Here is a 22,632-nt window from a genome sequence, read left to right on the forward strand (position 1 = left end):
ATATACTTTTCCTAATATATGACTTCATTGAACCAGTATCAAGATACCATCTTGTCCTTTGTGTTCAGGAGAGATGACATTTTCTTCGTTCTCATGAAACAGGCAGCACTGCCCCTGTTTCAGAATAAAATAGAACACAGGATTCAGTCTGTCTACTGCTGCCCCTCTCTGTTTACTGAGATAAACTTCTGATAATGGGTGAGCAGGAAGTTGGATTGGTTCAGGGAAACTGAAGGCTACTTTTTGGCCTCAGTGCTGAGCTCATGTTAGGTGCAATGTTTTGGAATATGATTTGAAAGGGGTTATCTTTGAGTACCAAATGTACGTTTTATGGAATGACACGTTGGGTTTCTTTTCTTCTTCATGAGTGTTGCATAACTGGGAAAGAAATTTATGTCAATACTCATTTTTGTTCATTTTACCCATTATGAAGTCTAAGCAAACATTTCTCTCTCTCTCTCTCTCTCTCTCTCTGTATAATAAATTAATAAAACTAAACAAAGAACGTATGCCAAGCAGAACTTTTATCATAAAAAGGGAGAAGTGCCAAAAATTCCATGAAATCCACTGGGGTCTTTCCTATTGGTATTGAGTACATGTGAAAGGTGCTCAGATGCCATGGTGAAAGATGGCAGTATAAAACCCCAAGACAGAAGGCAAGGTATCAGGAATGAAGGAATGGACAAAGTGATTCAATGAGGGAAAAGCCCTCAGTGGAATCAAACCATTTTTTAAGGTTTAAAAAGTTTGGTCGATGTATTTATTTTGCATTTTTGTATTCACTTTCATACCCCGTTGCACTTTTTAGTGCTGGCTGGAATCCAAGCCAGAGTAACTATAGAAAAGCTGTTCTCACCACAGGGAAATAATATATTATGCTAATTCCAATGAAGGGATTTTTTTTAAACTGCTAATGTAGCCTTCAAGAGAGAAATGAAATGTGGAAATTTACATTCTTGCCAGATTACTAGCCCAATTCTGTATACCCAAGGGGCTTGGGTCAGACTCAGACAAGCATCCAAAATTTTGGGTGTTCATCCAAACCTTATTTCTGAACCTTCTAAGGTTCACTCATGACCAATCATAATGGAGTTAGTGGTAGCAGGATATGAATGTACAGCGTTTAAATTAAAAATTGGCAGCTCCTAGTTATTTCACAGCTAGAGTCCTTAACCAAATATCAACTCTCTTAACCAAAACAAAATAAAATAATGCCTTTACTTGGGCTGCAGCCATACCGCATTGTGTTGTGATCCTATGAGATCTCCTGAGCTGGGGTAGGCCAAGACAATATTTGGATGGGAGACCTCCAGGGAAAATATTGATACTACAGAAAATGGGACTGGTGACTCAGTAGGTGGCACACTTTCCTCCGAGTGAATACTAAAAAAGGATCAAGCTTAGGTACAAGGAGTTGGTTTTTGGTTTAGATATAAAGTTCCTAAGTACCTTCTGATGGACTGGAGTGTTAATCCTGTGTGCTAACAAAAGTAATTACATTCTGACTCTCTACACTTCCCCTGTGATTCCAACTTGAAATGGTGTGCTTCACTTCCTGCTCTATCTCTTTGCTACATGCTGGCAAACAGTTGCTGTGCTATACCTCAGAGCTTTTCACTGGTGAAGGATATAAACACTGGAATGCGTTACCTAGGGAGGTGGTAGAATCTCCTTCCTTAGAGGTTTTTAAGGTCAGGCTTGACAAAGCCCTGGCTGGGATGATTTAACTGGGAATTGGTCCTGCTTCGAGCAGGGGGTTGGACTAGATGACCTTCTGGGGTCCCTTCCAACCCTGATATTCTATGATTCTATGATATGATCTCTGGGTATAGTTTGTATATGAGTTTAAGTCTGTAAAGTGTGTTGGGATCCTTCAGGTAAAATAAATGGAAGATCATCACTATTCATTAACTGGTTAATAAAATGGCCTGATTTAACTTGCACCTTCTTATGCCCTCCTGTTAACACTCTTCACTTCCAGTCATTTAGCATCATTTACCCCAGTTTTAGATTCAGACTTTTAAATTCCTATAATCTTCACACATTCTTTGTGCTGCCCATAAGCATCGTTGGGTACAACTGTCTGGATGGTGGGGAACTCCCGCCCTGAACTAGTCTGCAAGGCTAGTTCACTCTCTCCACTACTGTCCCTACTAACTTCTACAGTGTCATCTATACGACATTAGCAGTCAACTAACTATCAGTCAACAGAGGGCCTGTTGGAAGGAGATGGTATTTACATAGGTACTCTTATGATCTTTTGGGCAAGGAACTGCTTTTGACTCCATGTTTAGACTGCACCTAGGACATTGGATGCTCTACCATAATGATAAATCATAACATTGTAAGCAGAGATCCCCATGGAAATAAATGCTTAAAACTAGATTGCATCATGTGGCTTTTGGTGATGCAAATTCAGCTGAGGAGCTTGATTACTCACTGTACCGTTACACCTATGTAAAGTGGATGTGAAAAAATGTTGTTCTGATTTGGTTGCATTTTACAACCACTTTGTTCAGGCATAAATTGCAAGGAAATGGAGAATGAAGTCTGTGATCCATCCTATGTGGCTTCCATCAATATAATATTTGAGCATCTCACAATCTTTAATGTATTTATTCTTACAAAATTCATGTGAAGCAGAGAAATTCTGTTATTTCCATTTTACAAAAGGGGAATTGGGGCACAGAGAGGCCTGGTCTACACACAGATTTTATAGCACTATAATTATTTCACTTAGGGGTGTATTTTTTTTAATTACCAAAATGGTTATACTGTTACAACCTCTAGTGTGGTTATACTAGTAAAATGGTGCTTTATATCAGAAGAGTTTATTCCCTTTCAGAAATAAGATAAGCACCTTTATACCAGTAAAACTGCATTCACATGGGGAGAGGGGAAATTGTTTCACTTTAACTATTCCAGTATAGCTAAAGAAGTGGAATGGCTTTCATGTCTAGAGATGCCCTATATGACCTGCCCAAGGTCACACAGAAAGCGTGTAGTAGAGGAGGGAATTGAACCTTTCTCTTAAATACCGGATTATCACACCAACCACTGGACTATCATTCTTTCCTTCCTTAAATTGTAGGTCAGTCAGCCATTGTGAGTCTAAAAGAGTCGAAGTTAGTGTCAGTTACTGCAGGTCAAATTAATCCCTGGTGTAACACCACTGAAAATACTATTCATCCATGGTAAAATTATATTGAGAACTTCAAGGGGGGAAGAAGGTGTAAATTACACCACTTTAGATCCACTTACTGACCTCTGAATTTGATGTAGTAAGTCTGCACAAATGTAATGGAGAGCACACTTTTTGAATCTTCACATTTTAAACTGTCTCTGGATTCAAAATAATGACAATAAAAACCCAATATAAAATCTCTAAAATATATTTGGAAACTCTTTCAAAAAGTAGCCCTAAGCGTGGATTTTATAAATCTCTTCAGGTAGGGTACATACCATGCTTTCTAGTTTGGGATATTTTGTTACATTAATTTTGCCAACCTTTCCTTCATACTTGTGAATGCTCATGCTGTTCTTCCTGTATTCTTCTTCTGCTCTCCATAACCCAGGGCAGAAGCAATGACTTGTTGGCTGCCATATCCTCTACTCACCAGTAACATGGATACACAATCACAAATAGAGCTGATTGCATTTTGGGGCAAATTTACTATTTGCTGGAAAATAATTTGCCTAGCTCAGCAGATTTGTTTAGCAGCAATTTAAACTAGGCACTTTTTAAAATCTACAGTCGAAATCATCATTAAAGTGCTAGCTTAAACAGAGTTTATGCCACACAGAAGTTAGTGATTCACTTTTGTAAAGCAAATATATTAGATAACTGTAACTTGTTACTGTTGTATCAATTTCCCATCAAACCCACTATTTTTTGCTAACTGCCTATCTTGACCGTGTAAAATGAGCAATAGATTGTATATTGCTTTTTTCACTTCTCTCTTACTTTCTTTCCAATGCTGAAAGTGGAGAGTTCCCCAACCAAAATTAGTTACTCCCTGATCACTCAGGATTTGATCCAAGGTCGACTATAATTTTGTTTTTAAATGCATACTCACATCAAAAAGGGGAATGCATATGAGTCATAGAGGCAATGGTAAGAGTTAAATATGATGGGGAAAGGATATCCGCAACTTTCTCACTGAACTGCCTCACTAATTGAACCGTTAGCATTTTGGCAACCGATGGAGTGGAAGCCTTTAGTGGGGTCGCTGCCCAATATGTTCAGTAATTATTGCTGTAAACATCTTTGCTGAGAGGCCAAGGCCACAGAAATGTGTGGTACTTGGAACAGGAGGAGACTATTAATCTCCTGATGCCTACAAAGAAGGTTCTTGCAGGTCACAGTTGAGGTTAGTGTTGATATATATCAGGGAGTAGCCGTGTTAGTCTGTATCCACAAAAACAACAAGGAGTCCAGTGGTATCTTAAAGACTAACAGATTCATCTGGGCATAAGTTTTTGTGGGCTAGAACCCACTTCATCGGATGCACTCCATGAATCAGATAAAGTGGTTCTAGCCCACGAAAGCTTATGCCCAAATAAATCTGTTAGTCTTTAAGGAGCCACCGGACTCCTTGTCGTTTTTGTTGATATACAATAGAACCTAGAACTGCAGTAGAATTCATGTTAGACAGTGTGGGAATATATTATGGACTTACCTGGTACAGAGAAAAAAATTGAAAAGCATATTGTGTATGGCTGTTGAAAACTGCAAGAAGAAAAAATGCTTTCCATCTCAAAACACATAGTGCTCTTTGGTCTTTTGAAAGCTTCTGTCTCAACATTAAAAACCACCATATTTTACTATGATTTCTGCCTTGGGCTTCAATCAACAAAGTTATAATTTCATTTACAACAAAATGAGAAGTGGCATACGGTTACTTGCCCTTCCTTCTTGCTGTTATTTGCTTTAAGTTCTTGAAAGGTCATAAAATAGGGAAATAAAAAAGTCATCCATGTATAGTTTTGTTAACTTCATCTTCTGAACATTAAACATTATGTGTCAAATTTCTTATGGTACATAAAATGTTTTGCCTTGCTGTATCATGTATACAGGACTTCAAAAAGTAAATGAGACAGCTCAGTAAATGTAATGGATGTGTAACAACAGTTCTTTAGATCTCTTGTATTTAGCATAGCATCTTTTAGTTCTAGAGGTGCTTTTAACATGATATCTAAAGCTATTTATTCTTTCCATGGTGATAGAAAACTTAATTACAAAGTAAAGCCTGTCTTGCTACAGATTGTTTGACCCTCCTGGATTTTGTTTAGATTTAATTGACTCTTTTTTATTTTTTATTTTCACAGATTTATAAATCCTAATAATTTAGCTTTCAAAATACTGTGCTAGTCCTGTTCCCTCAAGCATATTCTGTAAATACATGTAAAAATCATTATAAGTGTGTTCTGTTTTCTTTTCTGATATTTTGCATAAAAACAAGTTTTCCTGTTCGCCTTAGCAATTCGCACGTTGTTTTTGACCACTCTGCTCCACCTCCTGTTACTGCAGGCCTTGGTGGTGTTTTGTAAGGTGATTTCAATAGGGATACAAAGTATTGGATATAAAGGGCTGCACTGGAGATGGGTTTTATTCCAAGTAGCTGTTACGTTAGGCAGTGCTGAGGCCCTTACCAATTAAGAGCTTGCTCTAACCTACATTGATGTGCCTCCAGCGAGCTCTGATTTATACTGGTCTGAGTGAGATCAGAACCAGGCCCTAAAATGTGAACATAATCTGCCCTCATTTACTCATGTGCAACCTCATTGAAGTTAATGGGGTTTCTGTGATGAGACTGCAACCAACGGTATGTGCCATGGAATGTGTCTCCTCTTATCTGTCAGGCTGGCAATCAACCCAGAGCTAGGATTTTTATGCCCAGTAGTCAGCTGTTCTCTCAGCTCTCGCTGGAGCAGTTGCAGCCGGCACTATCTCTCTCAGGCACCATCTTGTTCTCATAGAACTCTGGAGCTTCCATGGAGAGAAGAAATCTAAAGATTCATTGAGGAAACCAGGGAGAAAAACTTCTGTGTATAGTGAGCCTGGGCTCTGTTCCATCTCCATATAGGCCATCATGGAGGGAAGCTTGAGGGCATGGCCACAGGACAATGATTATTTGGTTCCACTGGCCACAATCCCATGTCCAGGGGGGTGAACAAGAGTTGTATCCTCTTTTGAGTCCAGTGGCTATGGAGTGGCCCTACATCCTAACCACGAGTTGGGAGTATGGACAGTTTCCTGGGGTTGTATGTGGAAGGACTTATGCATGATCTTAGCTAAGATCAGTATTAAAGATTCTTAATCTTACTATTAAAGATATTTAGCACAGCAGCTTCCCTAAATTCTAGAAGTCAGTGAGTTCTAGACAGAAGATAAGTAGGGCCCCATCCTTCTGTCAGATATGCACACCCTGCTCCATTTGACATCACCAGTGTATGTGTGTATGTTTGAGCAGAATTGGGCAAATGTTTGGTGAGTAGAACAAAGACAGTAATCAAAAACAGAGTGCAACTTTTCAAACTGGAGAGTCTGGCAGTCCTGATAGGAATGCAAGGCTGGGGGAAGGAAGGAAGGAATGGGGAAGAGATTTGATAAATAAGATGATGTGAAACTGGAGAACTGCACAGATATGAAATCAATATGTATTGATTTATATATGTCATACAAACAACTGGCTGAAGAGATGCTTAGATTTAACATGTTGATTATGTAACAGTCAATAGAAATAACTTGAGGTTTGAAGAGTTATCACTGGCTGTTTGGTGCTGCGATCAAAGCTGGTTGCATTTTAGTGGGTTAGTTTTTGTTATTTATTTTAATATATTTAAAATGTGGCTAGTTGAGTTCTGGGCATATTTTAAAAAACCCAACCATTTAGTAGAATCAATATCTGACATAAAATGTTCCTGCACACATCGAAACTTGGGGCCTGATCCTGAATTTACTCCTAAAAATGTACCTCTTTCTCATTAAGCTATTCCTCTCATCTTGAGTTACAAGCTTATCTAACTCAACAAAATAAGGCTGCTTTTACTAGCCTTTTAATTTGAGCAAACAGAGATCATTGCACTGTAATGTGTATCATGACTACTTGTATTACCAATATCAATTGCACTGAATAGTCTCAGACTCTATGACCTTTGACCATAGAATCCCTCTTTTGAAGTCAGAAACGCTAAGCTTCTATTACATTCCATTTATATCCCATTTATTTCTTAGGTATCTTGAATTGGTGGAGAGGCATCATATCAAAAAGAACAATTATTTACGAGTGTCTGTGGAGTTTGTGGCCCTTCCTTCCACCATCCACTTTCTCCCCTCTCGCTTATTAACCTTTGTCCTGTCTGAGGGAAGATGCTCTTAACATTCTGTATAGTGAGTTGCTATCATTAATATCTTCAGTGATATGATATCAACCTTTCCTGGGAAAGTAATTAATGCTTCCATTCAATTCTTATTCACCAGGGATTTGGCAGAGAAGAAGTGTACAAAAGGCACCATCACAAGTATTTTAGATGCTTCATACCAATCAGTTACTTGTAAATATGTATATACAGTACATGGACAATTGTATTTTAAACCAGCACAGTGTTATCTTCCATCTTTGTATGTTGGCTGGATTGATGTGCATTTTCCATTTCTGGAAGTCTATGACTGGTTAGTCTTCTGGAGGTCTAAATAATATGTTTTGGGATGAAAATCTCATGTTCACTAACCGAATATACACATGGTAAAAAGAAAGACAAAAACCTCTTTCAGTTTCCTGTGTTAAAGTAGATGTACTTTCCAGTCCAAGATAATCTAGATCTGGGCTTATTATTTTGGTTTTCAATAAAAAAGAATAATTTAGAATAAATTTATCCTGAGATTTTAATAAGCATGGAACCTTATAATAGTCATAGTCATATTGTTTAAGGTCAAAAGAAACCACCGTCATCTGGTCTGATCTCCCATAAATCAGAGGCTACCAACACCATCCAGCAGTCACGCACTAAAATCAACAACTGAAGTTAGACCAGCGTATAATAACCCACAGGTGACTAATAGGAGAGAGGTGCACCAGTGCCCAAGATAAAACCCAAATAAGTGACCCAGACCCCATGCTGCAGAGGAAGGTGAAAAACACCCAAGGACCCTGCCAATCTGACCTGGAGGAAAAAAAATTCCTGACCCCACCTATGGTGATCTGTTAGACCCCGAGCATGTGAGCAAGAACTAGCCAGCCAAGCACCTGAGAGAAACAATGCTCAGTGCCACCTCAGAACAGTGACCCACGCTGTCCACTGCCCCATCTCGAGCTGTGGCTATCTCTGATGCTTCAGAGGAAGGAGACCAACCCCTTCCACCCTGCCCAGAATACATTGGGACTGAGGTGGGGAATCCCTTTCTGACCCCTGCAGGCTGGAGCCCTGAAGCAGGAGCTTTTAGGAGCATGAGATATAAACCAGAAGAGAGCCCCTGGGCTGCTGAGCCCTGCCCCCTATCATCACAAGCAACCCTGCTGTACAGTGCCACTCATCAATTGATCCTACTCTCTTTTAAAACTAATTAAGTTGTTTGTCCTTTATCCCACTCCATCTGGGAAAAAGAAAAGGGTACTGCCAACTTTCCTGTTTGCAGCTTGGTCACTAGTCCCCCCAATAGGCGAATCCCTTTGGCTTTGATGTATATTCAGTATGGGGCAAGTCATTTTCATCAGCAAACATTTGAAGGGAGAGGGAGACAAAGCGGGGCGGGGGGGGGGGGGGAAGAAATGACTCTCAAGTGATAGGGGAAAGTTGATCATTGGGGAATCTAACCCTTCTCTACAAATTTACACCTGGAGAATGACTCGGGGCAACAGGTTTCCTCCAAAAAGGAGACGGTACTGCATGGGGAACACACCAAAACCTAAAACACATGGGGAACACACCAAACCTGAACAATTTTTTAATTGATATTTGTTAACTACATAGAAAATGTGAGAAATTTGAGATTGGATATCAGTAATTTAATTAAAGAGAGAAGCATAGACAATGAGGAATTTTGGGTCCATTTTCACAAATTAGACAGGAAAGCGGGAAAAGTGAGGGCTTTTATATCGACAGTTGCTAATAGGTAAAGAGGTAATATTTAAGTGAACTTCTTATCAATATTTTATAAATAGAAAAAGAGCAATATTTGCAAGGATTTTATATCAATATCCAAGAATTTGAGGAAAGGGCAAAATCTGAGCAGATTTATGTTAATATATTAGAATTAGAGAGACAGGGAGAAATCTCAGGGCTTATTAAATTAGTAATAGATAACTAGAGAGACAGTGGGACAAAATTTTAGGGTATTTTATGTCTTTGGGAATTGGGGAGAAAATGGGTCCAAAACTAAATATTGGATAATATGAGAGAAAAGCGCCAAGATCTGAGGGATATTCAACAATTAGAGGGGAAAGTGGGAAAGTCTGAAAGGATTGTACAGTAAACAAATAGAAAGTAATGGTCACCCCATCACCACTGCCATTCACATGGGCAGCAGGGAGCCCTTTGAGAAGCAGCGTTAAGAGGGCAAGGAAGGGGGATGGAGTGAAAGGGCTTCCTGGCCGCAGGGAAGGGGCAGCAGCCAGAGATGGGAAGATGAGGGGAGCTGTGTTGGGCTGGGGGAGGGAGGCAACAGCTGGAAATGAGTAACCTGGGGCTGGGCAGTCTCCACTGGGGATGCTTGCTCCTCACGTCCCTTTCATGGCCTGTTGCTGGCAGAGAATGGCCACCTTGTCCCCATCCCAGAAGCAGCCATGCCTCAGTATTCTCCTAAATTGCACCCGCTAATCTCTTTCCCATTTGGGGAATGACTCAGGGAAACAATTTCCCAACTAAACAAGGACAATTTGCTTCAGGTAAAATGAATGGGAAAACACTCCAGATCTGAGGAGATTTTAAATTGACATTCGAGAATTCTAGAGAAAATAGCTCAAAGTCTGAAGAGGATAATAGATAAAATGTCAATAATTTGAGAGAAGAGAAGGGAAATCCATGTTGTATAGAACTGCTGAATATATTAAAGACAATGGAAAGAAGATGGACAGTTCTTATAGACCGTATCACTACAGTTGATAGGCAAATCATTTCTCTTATGCTGATGGCTGTTTAGAGCTTCTGTCACATGCTGCCAGTTGGAAGATTTTTCTATCTTTGGTTCACCTCCAAAGATCTCACAAGCATTACTTTGGGAAAGTGTGAAAAATACCTGGCATCTACGAAAAGTTTTTCATAGTTTTCGAAACTTCTACTGGCCCAATCCAGACCTTGCTCAAGTTTGCAGTTACTCTGTGCTATGCATTTGATCCAATATGTTACATCTCCAGCTTTAAAGCTAATGCCATCTTTTATTTTATTCTTTCTTGTGACTGCCTTATCACATTCTCTGACAGTTTTCTTGTTGTTCATAAATATATGAAAGGCTACCTTGTTAGTTGGTGTAGCTCCATTGACTTCAGTGTCAATGACTTCAGTTTACACCAGCTGAGGATATGACCCAAAGTGATCACAAATCACAAATTTCATGCAGGTGTAAATCCAAGAAGGGAGGCAGGCATTAAGAAGGGAGAGAATATCCTGAAATGCATACACAATATTAACAACATCGAATCTTAAATCAATATACATGGATCATACAGTCTCCGGAATTATTAGTAGCTCAAAGATATCTGTTCTTGTTAGGATATATAATATATTCGTCTCATTTTGCCCAGATACATTCAGAAGGTTACACAACTGCCTGGGCATATAATAAAGGGGCACTGCTCTGTGCCTTGCCAGGTTTCTGGTCATTCATATAGGGTTAGAAAGGTCAGTGTTCTATTTTCAGCATCCCCCCTTATGGGAATTGTGATCAATCTTATGTTTCACACTTGCATTATTGCGAGCTGACTCCTAGCAACAAGCCTTGACATAATGAACTCTGTTTCACATTTCTGTTGCAAATGTAGAACTCGGAGTTTTACATATCCTCCCCCAGAGTGTTTCTGTAGGAGGAGTTCCATTTTACCAATCAGGGCAATATGCTTATGTTTAAAAGTTCTGTTCTGAAGCATCTACTTTTCATTTCCTAAGCTAAAATATTTCCCTAAGCTAAAATGGTGGTGAAGGATAATTCATCTTTCAGATCAGCCATGTCAAAACAAGCATAATTATTCTAACTGGCAGAGATCAGGTAGACTCTCTCTATTACAGCAGTAAGAAGCAGTGGATGTTTAGTAGATGGCAGAAAGAAGTTTCTATATATTATAGTCCTAGGAGAAAAACCTTCTCTAACGTCCTCTCCTCCCTCTTTCCTTCCTCACAATGATTACTTTCTCCAAGTTATAAAGAGCATTGCACTAGGTTCAGTTCCCAGTTCTGTCACAGACATCTTGCATGACCTCGATCAAGTTACTTAATCTCTTTCAGTCTCTTTCCCCATCTGTAAAATGGGTATAACAATATTTCCTTTGTCTTGTCTGTTTACCTTGTAAGCTGTTTAGGGCAGAGACTGGCACTTATACACAGTAGAGTCCCAATTGTGGTTGGAGTATCTAGGTATTGCTGTAGTATATATAACACTAATAGTAATATGACTGTTTATGCCAGTGGTGAATTTAGCCTAATATCTTAAGCTTAGCTAAATTATATGTGAAAGTGGATATGTAATGGTCGCTATACTCACTTAAATTCTGCAAGTCTTTTTGCATCTGTTCAACTCATTGTATAGATTGACATGTGCCTACTATTCTGCCACTTCCTCTCACCCTCTTCACATGCTCACACGCCTAAATTCTCTTTTTTTTTTATCAATAGGGTGCTAAATTACCAGGTTGGAAATTTCTTCAGGAAATAAGGGATGCATGCCAGAACACAAGTGCCTTCAGGGATCTAAGTCTTGGGGGAAAGGGGGTAGGGGAACCTTCATTTCCAAGTTTATAGGTAATACAGTATTCTTTTTTCCAAGTTGGAAAATGTTCAGCTTACTTACAGTAAGGGCATGCTGATGTCCTTGGCTATTTTTGTTAAATACCCATAACAATCAACATGTTCATTTTATGTGTGAATTTATTTTGACAATTATGGTCAAAAATATTCTACTTGCTCACTCATCCAGTGTTTTTATGGGTGAATAAAAGATCTTTGTTTTTTAATCATTTCTTCTCATAATAAAAGAGAGGTGTTTGTGAGAAACATTCACAACAATTTTGCAAGACTGGGTGAAATCCTGCCTCCCTTGAAGGCCAGAGCAAAACTTCAGTGGGGTCAGGATTTCACCCTTTGTGACTAGATGTGGCCTATCTTCGGTTGCATCCTCTCTGTCTGCAATGCTCTTCTCTTGGGCACTTCATGTAGGTCTCATAGGGCAAGAATTTCAAAATTAATCATGCACAGTTATTCACAAGCGACTAACATATGCAGGGAAGCACTCAATATGAACACACAAATCAGATGTTTGTGCATGCACATGGCTAGTTAGGCACCTAACTGGTCATGTGTTCAGTCAAGTAGCTGATTTCCATACAGAAGTTAAACATATGCAAATAGTTTTTTGTGCTTAAATTTGAAAAGCTGATCCATAATACGGAACCTCTTGTCCAAATGTTTCATTACTTACTCAGTTGATGTGAGTTTGCTTGAGTAGAGTGCAAGATTCAGCCCTATATGTTCTCTCATTGGCTAAATAAATTAGCATCCTAAAACTCTATACTTGTCTACTAAGCATGACTTGAACTGTCGATGGGATTTTAACCTATTTATAGTTTCATAACAAGCCTGTAACAAATAATTCAACATTTCATAACCAAATGTAAATAATATTTAGCACTACTGTCAGAGCTTACTGTCATGGCAGTAATTCTGGAGGCAGTGTCAAACATTAACCTGCCTTTAGTGAGGTTCCTCTTCAATTGTAGGCAAGTGCCTTTCAATAGAATGAGGATTAATCATAGCTTTTAGAGCGCTTTCAGGAAAAGATTGTATAGTTTGTATATGTTCCCAGAGATGATGAGTTAGTTCATCTGGAACAACATTAGTTAATAAAGTTTTGTGGCTTATTCGCGAATCGAAATCCAGTAATTTCATATGCCATCTGACTTAATGTCCATTTAGTTCACCTTTTAGACAACTCTGATAGATTATCATAATGAATCAATATATAGGTGAAATAAAATGGTAACTAAGCCTCCTTTTAGTCAGGTTTTTTTTTTTTTTTGGCATTGCAATCTCTTGCTACAGTTGGATAAATTGTTACTGTGTGTATTTTTCCTGTAAAAATCTGTATCTAGCATTTTTTTTAAACTTCAATTAGAACCATCCAAACATTGTACGTTTGAAATGGTAAATACAAACCTGAAAAATTTAAAATGAGTGTTTGACTTTTTATTGGGTGATAAATTGCTTCTTTGCCTTATAAAGTCCACAGGTGTTTATGTCTATTATTGTAAGCTTAGTTAAAAACTCAGCTTTAACAGGAATGCTTTGGCAAGAGCCAGTCATTCCTAAAATTGATTGAAGAAATAGGATTTATTGTTTTACACCATTTTAATTTTTGTAGGTTAGGTTCTGCTTATTAACCCTTCTAATCCATTTCAGCCTAATAGTCTAGCAAGATTGTTTTCCCTTTACCAGTTGATCTCCATTTGTTTTAAGGGATGTTTTGCTTTGCAAATTGAGTTTGGTTTGGAATGTTGTAAATGCTGTTCAGTCATAAAATAGCCCCCGTCAGATCACATAATATCCCCACTACTGAGCTTTAGGGGTTGATCCTGCAAGCTTTCTGCATACTGAACTCCTGTTGAAGTCATTGGGGGTTCTGAGAATAGAGAGCTTTCAAAATAGGCATTAAGAAATTTACAGACTTTAATCAAAATTGATCAAAATTAAAAGATTTGTAATTAAAAATTAAAAGAGGGTAGTTGGGAAGTGGAGGGTTAGTAAGTCCCTGCTGGATCATGATACACATGTCTATGGGGGAAGTCTACAGAGTCCATTTATTAGGCTTTCCATTTCCAGGCTGAGAAATGCTTTCCACTGGAGTTTCTAGGGCAGCTCTGAGTCAGGAGAACCTCTATTAGAATAGCTTCTGCAAGAACCATGTTGTCCAAAGCAGGTAAGGAGCTACAGGATCAGGTGGAAAACCCTGGCCATTCTACAGGTCCCCATTCCCAATATGTGATCAATGGGTTTGGGGGGTATAAAACACCAACTTCTCCCATAGGGTGAGGAGGAAGGAAGGAAATGATATGAGCACAATAGCAAAGTTTCCATTGCTGTTTGTGAGTTAGTCCCACATCTGGCTGTAAATAGATATAGTAGTACCACTGATTTGTGCAGTACTAGGTTTCTAGCCAGGGGCTTTAGCTAATGCTAACAAACTAGAAATCATTTTTGGTAAATAAAGGACCTTCCCCATTGAGGATGAAGCTCAAGCTTTTCATTCCAGGGGTGGTTGGGTGGTTGTAATAGCCCCTGCAGGCTTCAGAACCCATTGAAAGAGTTGTGGAATTAGACAGTGAAGATTGGAGTTTCCTAGGTTCTCCAGAATTCTCAGCTTTCTTTCAAAATGTGGGAAGAAGAAACATGAATGTAAACATGCTGTAAAAAATATAACTTCTGGGTGGGTAGGAGCCTAGCATTCAAAACAGTCAGTCAGTGTGTTAAAATACAGCTTGGTCTGTCTCCACTATGTGTTAAAATGCATTGGTTAACTAACTGATTTTTAAATCACCTTTCACCTTAGTCTATGCATGCCCTTAGATTGTAAACTCTTTAAGGCAGGGATTGTCTCTTGCTTTGGGTACCTACAATACATAGTATATTGAAGTCCCAACCTGGGTTAGAGACTTCTATGTTCTACTGTAATAAAAATAATGAAGAATAATAATAGCATCATCATCGTTACATGGGCCCAGATCACCATCTCCTGCAGGAAAACCTGTGAGAAGGTTTGGGGGTGGGAAATTCCATGAGGTTTTGCTCATAGTTTCCTTTGAATTTTTCTGTAAGGAAGTGATCCTCCCCACCTGTGGAATAAGCAAGACATTATACCTTAAATCCCACCAGACCTATTATCCCCTCCCACAGGGCAATTCTATGGTTATCTGCCAGAGACCATTGCTATCTGCACAGTGGCCCTGTGCATCTCCACTGCTGTCTGCCCTAATCTGCTCTCCTCTTGTTCCCTTTCAGCATGCCTTTTGTTGACCTGTGCTGTCAGGGCTACCCTGGCTGGTAACTGCTCGGTATTCCCTTACAGTGAGGAGGAGCTCATTCATGCTAAACCCAGGTAGCATTAATGCCTGTGGAGATTCCCCATGGGGTTGAAATACCCTCAGCCGCACTCCCAGCCTGTCTCACCATGTATGGATCCTGGACCCTACAAGCAGCCCCATTACACAATCTGGGAGGAAGGAAGAATGGTGCTATATAGGTGATTGTCCTTCCTCCCTTTCACATGGGCAGGACAAATCCACACACTCCTCTGGGGTTACAATTAAGCTGGGGGTATTTCCATTTTGTGCTGAGGGTGTATCAAAAGAACTGCACTTATTCTTGTTCCTTCCCTCTTGGTGAAAATGTCAAAAATGCCGCCGGCATTGTTCCTTGGAATGAAAAACACATGTCTGATAAACAATAATGCTCTTATACCTGTACCTTCATGCATTATGGTCCACTCTTGGTCCACTTTCAGCCCAAGATACAAAAGTTTCTGGGCCAAATTCTGGCACTGAGCCTGCCAGAAAACTCACGGCCATCAATCATCCTCTAGTCAGAAAACTTGCTTCCATCAGTCAATTTTGATTGCCCACAAAACCAGTGGAGAAGCTGTTCTGCTAGTTCTTTGACAGGAGACACTAAACAGTGTGGCGAGATGAAGCTGAGGGATCTATAGATTTCTGCACCTATGCCCCCTGACCCAGCAATAGTGCTAGGTACACACAGATCTTCTGCATATTATGTTTGTTTACATAATTACAGATAAAGCCAGTGGATCTGATTCTGATCTCACTTGCACCGAGGTTGCACTGGTGTAAGTGAGACCAGAATCAATTTCAGTATGCAGAAAGATGGAAGTGGGATATTATTTGTGTTGTGGTTTAATAAGAAAGGACTGAAACACAGAAATACTTCAGGTTGTGCTCAGTTTACTTTTGCTCTCTATATAGCCCACCTCTGTGGTTGTCTCTCTTGTTGGTTACCTTGGAAACACATACAGGAGAAAATTTGATTGGAGGAGCACTAAAAGTTGTGGGTGAAGTTTTGAATGGTGCCAATGATTATGACTGATGTCCAAAACAGGAGAGGTCTGCAAAGACTGGGGTTGTTTTTAGTTGTTGTTTTTTAAAGAAAATAAATAAAAAGAAAAAAGAGGGTCAAGAATGAGAGGTTTCAGAGTAACAGCCGTGTTAGTCTGTATTCGCAAAAAGAAAAGGAGTACTTGTGGCACCTTAGAGACTAACCAATTTATTTGAGCACGAGCTTTCGTGAGCTAAAGATCTTCTACACTTTCCACAGTATGCATCCGATGAAGTGAGCTGTAGCTCACGAAAGCTTATGCTCAAATAAATTGGTTAGTCTCTAAGGTGCCACAAGTCCTCCTTTTCTTTTTAAGAATGAGAGGGTCAACCTTAGATTTGGGAATGAAGTAGTTTGTTATTTTGAAGAGTGAATTTTAGAAGGAGAGAAAAAGTAGAACAGTTCTGCTGAGCAATCAGTTAGTTGTAAACTGTCAGTGATACTAAAAAATAAATTGGTTCACTATTGTGAACAAGATAGTGATGTCAAAAATGCAGATATACAGTTGTTTATACCATCACTGTTGGTAATGTTACAGAATTTATGTTCTGAAATAACTTCCAATTACATGATCTCGGTGTGGGTATATATGTGCTAATATTTGTATAGCTATCTATGTGTGTATAATCAATCCATATACATAGTGTGTATTTGTGGGTGTATATATGTACATACCCACACATATATTTAGCATATGTATTTAATAAACACACACACTATCATGAAGGTATTATATAAATAGGATAGATGAACATAAATAGGCACATTCTCTCTCTGTATGTAGATAGAGAGATATATGTGTATATATATATTTGTGTGTTTGTGTGTCTAAAATTCCATAGTTACAAAAGTAGGCTTAACCTCATTTATAATGTAATGCCTTTGATCTGTATTACCAAATTACCAGCTATACTTTTCAATCTGCTGTGTACACATTACACACATTTCTGTGGGGAATTTGCATTCATTTATTAGAAGACCCACCCTTATTTTTTACATAAAGTGTCATTTTGAGGTAAGGAAGTGCGTATTTGCAGACTTTCTGATCGCCCTATGGATTTTTTTGACCAATTGATTTCCCCCCTTTCATTTTTTTCGCAGTAAATTTAACAGCTGAGTATTCTTGGATCTGAGAGATAACACTGGGAACTGTATGTATCTGCAGGAGGTCGAGGTTAGAACTCGGAATTGTGCTGAACATCTGTTGGGGGGGGCATGAAGGCGTGAGTTTGTAGCATAACTCCGCGGATAATGCTGGGAGCGGCGGATCGTGGGATTGGGCAGAGCAGCATCCACGCGCTACTAGAGTCTCTGAGCGCAGAAATAGGACTGCCCCATTTCGAAACAAATTTTAAAATTAACTAAATATATTCTAATCAAAGAGAGGAGATAAAATGCAGTCACTGTTTGCAGCGAAGCCTCCTTCAAAGGACCGTGTCCAACGCTCTACCTGAAACGGATCGGAGCCCCACGCCGTGGCCAAACGGTGATTACAGTTTTATAGTTTAATTAAGAAGGGCAGCAGTCGGGAAATGGTCAGCCGGGGGAAACCCTCCGCTCCGATGGTCTCCAGCACATGGGATTCCCGGACAATAATGGGGTGCTAATTCCGAAAGCCCACACCGCCGTCCCGCAAAGACAAGGGGAGTGTGTAGGAAATCAACCCTCCAGCAGTCCTGGCGAAGCCAGACTGACCCCAGCAAATGAAAATAATCAAAAGTAATTAGAAGCGTGCTGGACTACTCCTCGGAGATCTGTGCGAGAGAATAAACATGCCGGAGCCCTCCGAGCCACTGCAAAGGCCCCATGTCTGAGCTGTTAGGTGCCCTGACCCTGTCCACATAAAGACGTGATTTATGAAGTGCAGGGCACAGCAGCAGGACTTCTGTCTTCTCCAGAAGAACCAAATCACTGAGGTGGAGATTAACATGCTTCCAGACGGGCCCATTTCCAGACCAAGGGGAATTTTTTATTTACATTTTTTTTACCTTTAATTTCCTCCTCCTCCTCCCCTCCCCCCTCTCTTTTTAAACAGCCTTTTTGGCGTGGGGGGGGAACAGAACCCAGAGAAGTGCGAGGGTAGCCAGGGCAGCAACAGAAGCAGAGAGATTGGGAAGAGCTGCAATTGACTAGGACAAGTCCGTTTAACCCGGTACCCCGGGATGTGTTTGATTTGACTCAAGAAAGATCTGGTAAAGATCTGGCTCTTAGTATATACTAAAAGCATTGATTTTTTTTTAAAGCATCTGTCAATATCTATAACATAAGGCAAAGGGAATTAGCATGCAGCTGAATCGTGTCAATGTTTCTAGTTTATTTCACTGTTTTTGTAGCTTGTTTGCCCTGCATCACAGAGCATTAGGGTATGTTAGAGGGTTTTTATTTTTTTTATTTTAATACTCTTGTTCCAGTATTTTAAAAGCTGCCACAGTGTTAGTAGTCAGGATGCTCCAGGATGTGTTTAGTCATCTTGAGAAATAGAACATTAAGCCCCACTTACCAACTGTGGTTAAGGAGTGACTTGCTCTATAAATTAACAGCTAATCTTCAGATTAAGATGAACATGTTATTGAACATTTATGGTATTTAAGAAACTCCCAGCCACTTGTCTGATTTTTTTTTTCCCCCTTCAGTATTGTCCTCTGCAGAGTGTTTGTCCGCAGGAAGCCTATTAAAAGTGGACAGTGCAGTTATTTCATCTGGCTTTGGCTGGGCTGCTTTTCTTTGCTTTAATGATGTGTTGGAATGCACCATGCCCATAGGGTCTCCATTAGGAGAACTTTTACTTCTGGGGCGACCATGAAGTTAAAGGCTTAAAAGAGGCATCAGTTTACAACCTGGTGGGAATAGCTAGCAGACTGGAGTACTAACTCCGTACTGCCTCCTCTAATATGGGGTCTTATTTTAATAAACAATTGCGAAAGGGAGGCAGATCCAGTAGCAATCCTTGAGTCTCTTGAAGAACGTACAAACCCTCTAAACTGGAAGAGGAAGAGAGAAGGGGCCAGAGACGCATTTGGCCCCCTTTCAAAACAGGAAGAAAACACAGTAACATCTTCTTATGTGATCAGCTAGCGGGAGATCTTTACACGTATCAGACATTTCTCAGTCACCACAAGGCTGCTTTCTCCCACGCTCCTTTAAACCTCTTACCAACAAAATGAAAAAGCCCCTCCTATGCCGGGGGCAAAATCTCTAGGAGAAACCCTCTTTCTCCTCTTCGGCCCCACTTCGAAAAAAGTTTACATAATATTTTTGAAGACATTGTTCTCTCGTGCCTGGGGAGACGGGAATATTAATGCTTAGATCTGTCCTAAAACATACGAAATAAAACCAGGTTTTATGATAGTAAAACCATTATTTTTAATAGCCCATTTCAAGTGTGGAGCTAAAACAAACAGGCATGTTCCCCATACTTGCTAGCAGAGAGCAGCTTAAGTGGGGGACTACTGCAAATAGATTTCTGCCGAAAAATACCAGGGGGAGAAGAAAGCTACTAGGGAGTGCGGTTTGTGGAGTGTGTGTCTGTTGCAGAAATCTTCTGATCGAAAGTGATCATAGTTTGGCCACATACAGAATCCACAGCAGTTGTGGTGGGTGGATAACTTCTGGTGTACTGGCTGGTTCTCCTGGCGTTATTCTGGGGGGATCTGCTCTGCATATACAGGGCACTATCTTCATTCAGGTGAGGAACTCTCTTTACAAATTATTAGTGCTTCACAGCGATTATGATTTGATAACCCAGGATGACTTTCCGAAGTAGAGTCACACCAACAGCTGATTAATAGCCTGGTCCTTCATCGTCATCAATAATAATAATGCTTAATAAATAACAGGGGTTTAGGACCAGGAGCTAAAAACCTGGGGAATAAGACCACAGAGTATTAACAGGAGAATGGATGCAACAGCTCAGGCTCTGCCCTCTCTGTATTTACTTGTAAAACTGATTCTGGGAGCAGCACTCAGCTCACACCTTCTAGCAGCAGCCACCGCCTTGGCTCCTGCTCCTTAAAGGAAAGTACCCGAGAAACAGTGGCTGCCGCTGAGTTCTTAAATCTTTGCACTGAGCAGAAATTCAGCTGGCTACGCCATCTACTGGCCACTGGCTGCAAGCTTCTGACAAATCACCCACCCTCCTCAATACCATATATGCATGGCATGGGGTGTGTGTGAGTGTAGATATATATATATATATATATATATATATATATATATATATATATATATATATATATATATATATAAGCCCTTTCCATGAAATCCTAATTTAGCTAGGACCTGCTACTGATACCAAAAGACCTTTTGTTTATCCACCAACATTTCCTCCTTTTCAGAGAGGCTTTGTTAAAGGGAGGGGGCTACGGCTTGATATCAGAACCTCTGATCAGGCCTATGGGCTCGAGCAATCAGTTTCCCAGATTACTTGTATTTAATACACAATGCATCATAAAACAAATCCCTCATCCTGACAGGAAGAAAATAGAACAGCTCATAGCTCGAGCTGGTCCAATTTATGGCTAAATTAAAAAAAAGAAAAAGAAGGCTCCAACAATGGACAAGTTGAGGGAGGGCAGGAAATCAATGGGTCAGCAAACCGGGAACTCAGTGAGGTTCTCAAGCCCCGGACTCTGGGAATCTCTGGCCAGGTTTTTGGGGTTATTTACAAAGGATTTTTTTCCCCCTGGCCTACCTAACACTGCTGTTTGCGATTTGTTTTCTCTCTCCTCTTGTCTTGAACAATAGCTATTATCTGAAATAACAGTTCAATGTCACAGATAACAGGCCGCTGAGAGGAATTAATCATCATCCCTTGTCATTTGGATTCTCCCCCTCCCCTTCTTCCCTCCTGTCCATTGTAAATAAATCGATTTTTAGTCTGAGAAATATATTTGCACTTTAAAAAAAGTGGGTGGCACTTATGATTGTGCAATAAACGGTAAAGTTCAGCCCCCCTTTTCAATTCTTTCCCCTCCCTCCTAAAAACATATGTTATAGTTAACCTCAGGAGACAGTGCCCAACTTTGTTGGCTAGACTGGATCAATTTACTGCATTACATTATGATTATATCTATGGTTACTTTAAAAAAAATTAGAAGCCACTACAATTTCCAGGCGTTGTAGCTTTTATGTAAACTCAAAGAGAAATAATCTCTTGGATTATTAATTCGATACCGATTTCTTCCCCTCTACCACCCCAGTCCAAATATTTAACCTCCCTCCAGGTTCATTCATGAGATTTGTTACTAGATCAATCAATCAATCAATCAAGATCCTTTAGGAAACGATTCCAAATGGAGCGATTGTTCCGTCTGCACAGAACAGGAGGTGTAGGGTATTTATTGTGAAGTGCAAAATAACATTCAAAAAGCTGCTTTTCATATTTTTTAAAAGTCCGTGCCCTTTTCGATAGATGTAAAATAGACATCAAAAAAGGAACTAGCTCGTTGCAGATTTATAAGCCTAATGATCTTTCCCTCGGACCAAATTGGGTGATCGATGGAGTCACGTTGCTTTGTAATGTTAGGAAGTAACATTTTAAGAACTTTGGCAAACAGATCATGTATTGATTAATTCCGTGCCGTGTGTGTGCGCGCGCGGTGAACGGGAGAGGAAAGGGGGAACATACAAAAATTCCTGCCAGGAAGAGTAGAATTCAGAGCGATCATAATATCTAAATGCCCTATATATGGACAGTGTGCATATCGCAGCTGCAATATATGTAATATAAGTGCAATGTATGCAATATAAGTGGCAATTAACGTTCTCAATTGCATTCCAGTTCCTGGTTGCTGCTGCTGCCTTTTATATATTAAAGAGAGAGAGAGAAAAAGAAAAGAATAAGGCTGCCGATTTTGTTAAACGCTTCTTAAATAAACACATTCAGACAGAGACACTTGCGCTTTCGGAACACATTGAAACAAGGCGAGGTTTTGCTGCGAAAGAAAAATCCTCCCACCCCAGATCTCCCTATTGGCTGCTGATTACATGGATGGACTCGACATGTTTAAAGGGGATGGTGCATCCGTAATCAGTCTGCCCCTATAGGACTTCTGTCTTGGCGACCTTTTGGTGACCTCTCTCGCCGGAGGAGGCTGCTGTCACTTTAAAAATTTACTGAAAGAGGAGCCTCCGTCTGGCTTCCGACCGCTGGGTTGCAAGGGGGAGATCGCTCCCTCTCGCCTCTTTATGGCTGGCCGGTCAGATCTTCTTTAAAGAGACAGTTCATGAAATGGAAACCCCTGGCAGTTGAGTGTGTGGGGTTGCAAAAAAAAAAAAAAAAGGGAGGGGAGGGATGAGAGAGACGCTCCGGCTGAGAAAGAAGCT

At 40.0% G+C, this 22,632-nt stretch overlaps 1 protein-coding gene across 5 annotated transcripts in view; it reads left to right on the plus strand.

Annotated features, from left to right (window-relative positions):
• MECOM (MDS1 and EVI1 complex locus) overlaps positions 1-22,632 on the plus strand; it is a 460,574-nt gene that overhangs the window by 374,284 nt on the left and 63,658 nt on the right. The gene's annotated exons all lie outside the window — the stretch shown is intronic.

This window comes from Lepidochelys kempii, chromosome 9 (assembly GCF_965140265.1).
Source record: "Lepidochelys kempii isolate rLepKem1 chromosome 9, rLepKem1.hap2, whole genome shotgun sequence".
In the NCBI taxonomy this organism is placed as follows: Eukaryota; Metazoa; Chordata; order Testudines; family Cheloniidae; genus Lepidochelys; species Lepidochelys kempii.